Source organism: Hibiscus syriacus, unplaced genomic scaffold (genome assembly GCF_006381635.1).
Source record: "Hibiscus syriacus cultivar Baekdansim isolate YM2019G1 unplaced genomic scaffold, ASM638163v2 tig00117005_pilon, whole genome shotgun sequence".
Classification (NCBI taxonomy): domain Eukaryota; kingdom Viridiplantae; phylum Streptophyta; class Magnoliopsida; order Malvales; family Malvaceae; genus Hibiscus; species Hibiscus syriacus.
Window position 1 is genome coordinate 2,253,149 of NW_024063519.1, and position 3,632 is coordinate 2,256,780.

The following is a 3,632-nucleotide window of genomic DNA, read 5'->3' on the forward strand; positions in this document are numbered from 1 at the left end:
GCGAATATTCTGTCCCGCCTCCCCACAAACCACGTATTTAACAGACGAATAAATTCATGTAGTAATCCGTTTTCATCCTCTTCTGCAAATAAAAAAAAGTAAAATACATTAGATACCACCAAATTTTAGCCGTTATATAGTTTATACCATTAAACTTTCAATTTTTTCAATTATATTGATTTTTGTTTTAATTATATTGTTAAACCATTAAATTGTTAACAGCATGATGACATGGCGAACGGCTGTCTGCTTTAGACGTTGATTTAACGGCCCAATATAATTGAAAACAAAATTCAAAGTTCAATGGTATAAACGATACAAAGCCTGAAGTTTGGTGATTTCTGGTGTAATTTACCATAAAAAAGTTGAGATCGTGTCCGCCACCGGCATGTAAAATTGCACTATAGCATGTAAGCAGAGTGGGTGGCAGGGACCAATAAAAGAAGATAAAAATAATGACAAAAACCCTGGCCTCGTGCTCTCTTTAAATGCCAAACCAACAGCAGCTTGTCAGACAATGATACCCGCTTTCATGGTCTGCTCACCCCCCGCAACCTACTCAGATTTTGTCCTACAGAATGTGTTGTTGGTTAAATAATCCCAATTCATACAAAATGAGGTTAATTTTCAAGTATGTAGACTGTTCAATTATGAGTGTACATAAGTTTTGCTATTCGATCTTACATATTTTTTAAAAATCCATGTTAAACATATGTTTATATCCAATGTTACACCTAAATTCGAATAATATAAACACAACATATAATGAGAATCGAAAGCACTAAGAAAAAAAATTAATTCTGAAACATACATTCACTGGAATGGGACTGAAACCCACAGGACTCATGGACAAGCACAGGAATTAGCATAGGTCCATTGCTCAAGTTGACATGGTAAACCTAAAATATAATTCCCAGAACCCACAGTGGAAACTCTCAAATAATATAACACACCCCCAATGAAGATAACAGAAAACACCATGCTTAAGACCTAATAAGTTAAACCAAAGCAATGCTGCTTTCGCCACCTGGGGGTTTGCGTACACCACCGAGATAGACTCGAGACTCTACCTTCCCATCAGCGAAGATGTTGCTGCCACTCATCTCTTGCAGTTTTGCCCCGCTGAGTGGTTTCTCTGCAGAACCTGGAGGAACATCACCCTTAAATATGCCATTTCCTGATAGCTCAGCAAATTTCTTATCATAAATTTCTTTGCTGTCTTAACCACATCCTCCTCACTTGACATGCTACCTCCGGCAGACTACAAATAAAATCCAAGTTCAACAAGAAGGTTAGATAGTTAAACTCTGCCCAGGAACATAGGAACTAGGCTCGATAGTATCAATATAACTTCCCAACTTTTTTCCAAAGCGCAACTATATAATTCCAAAGTCGTAACTACCTATGAAAAAATTTAGTTAGGGGTTTGGAGTACATTTACTTACATTATGTGTATCAGGTTCTCCCATTTTAAAATTATCTTTCAACGCCAATGCACGTACAGCTGTTGGCCTGGGCAAAATTTCAGGTTGGGGCGCAAAGATGTCATGTCCACTCAGCTCCTTGCACTTTGCATCAGAGAGCTGTTTCTTCAACATTGCTTCCTCACTTTCCAGTGTTCCACTTAGCTCACGCTGCTTCGCCACCTCGGTTAGAGTAGTTGGCTTCTGGGGGGAAATACTCTCTTCCTCAGCAAATGAGATGTGACTGATTCCAGCTAAGGTTTGCTGAGAGCAAAACACCAAAATGTTTAATGAAACAACATTTGATACAAATATGCTGTGCTCTAAACCTTGGTAATTGGTATAACTTTCAGATATCCATATCCTCATAAAACCTATACCTGGTACATTCGTAGTCCTGTTTTGCTGTTAGAAATGGAATTGTCACTACCTGGTTCAGACTCATCATTTTCTCCATTGGCTGCAAAAATACCACTACCAGTCATCTCCTTTAATTTATATCCAGAACAAGGTTTCCTGAACATTGGAACAGACGAACAAGTAGCTTAAAACCAAATGTATAGACATCAACAAGATGCAAATCAAAGCATAAACCCAGTTTTTCATTCCATTATAAGCTCAAGGGTTTATAGACTTATCCAAACAAATCCACTGAACAATGGGGGCAGAGTGGGAGGAAGAAAGAAAGAATCGAGCAAAATCTGAACTTCCTTAGTTATCCAGAATGCTAACAAGCTGGCAAACAAATCTTAATAAAAGATACGACAAAACAATTTTCAGACGTTACAGTAGTAACTGATTTATTGACGTCGACGAAATCATTGAACCTCGCATAACATTATTCACTTAAAGCAGTAAGAACTTCCATCTGATTCACGAAGACATTATTGATTTGGTATGTGACAAAAAAGTTACAGCGGGTACTGTTAGATACTTCAACAGTTAGTACAGTTGGATCACCGCAGGATTCAGACAGATCATCAATCAATTACGGATAAATAAAGGCTAATGAAGAAATTAATCACAGGCACGAGCTGATTTGAATTCAAAAAATTTCTTGCTTAGTTTTTTTTTCTTTTAAAAAAACCAAAACGGTATTATGTGAAAAACAAAGTGACAGAAATGGCGGAAACAAGTAAAAATAATAAGACAAAGGCGAAATTCTAGTAACAGTTCCATGTTTTCAAAATAATAAACAAGAAAACGTTTACCTAGAAAGTTTTCAAAATAATAAATGAAAATTAAGGGAAGAGAGAAACGGAAATTGATCTCACCGTTTGTTTAAGCTTTCAAATTCTTCATCGGTCACTTGACCTCCGAACACCACTTTTCTGATTCCATCCGAAGGCTTCCATTCATTAATAAAAAACTAGTTCACCAGCCGAAAAAAAAAAAACCAAAAATAAAGAAAATTTGAAATAATTACCTGGTGAGGGCGGGTGGAGCGTGTGGCTGTGGCGGGGGAATCGGTGGGAGGAGTTTCGGACCAAATGAGCAGATCTGCTGTTGAAGTGTGTGGTTTCCTCACTGGAGTGCTCCTCTCCATTTTGTTTGGATTTTCCCTTCTAAATCCACTCAAAACTACCAAAAACAAATATGCTTATAATTAGATACAAAAACCAAAGAGAAAAGTAAAGAGAAGAAAAGCATGCGGTTCCTCTACTCTTACTACTACTCTGCAACAATGACAAAGAGAGCACTGTTTTTAGAGCTTTGAAAGAGTGAAAAGAATGACGAAGATGCTCTACTTCTCCTGATCTACACTGCAAGTTCCTTTTCTCTCGCCTTCTGCGTTGAATTCTTTCCTACCTTGTTGTAACGACTGCTCATTATTTAAAACAAAAAAAAAACGTAGGAAGAAGCCTAAGAGTAGCTGCTACTCATGTTTTCAAACCCCCCAAAAAAAAAAAGGAAAATGGAGAGTAACACACTGAAGGACGGCTGGAATCTTCTCGAGACAATTAAAAAAATCTAATTTTAATTAAAAATAATTCTATGTTTTTAATTATTTATTTAAATATTAACGAATGATGCACAACATCAAATCAAAAAACAACTTGGTTTTAGAACTCGACGACTTCGTGTCAGTTCAGTGGAGCAATATTTCTTGGATTTAGATGGTCTCCTACCAATGAGATCTTAACAAATTTGACTATTTGTCATTTGATA

At 36.8% G+C, this 3,632-nt stretch overlaps 1 pseudogene; it reads right to left on the reverse strand.

Moving 5' to 3' along the window:
• Positions 1-786: 786 nt before the first annotated feature.
• Positions 787-3,089, reverse strand: LOC120194996 (annotated as a pseudogene).
• Between the last annotated feature and the right edge of the window lie 543 nt (positions 3,090-3,632).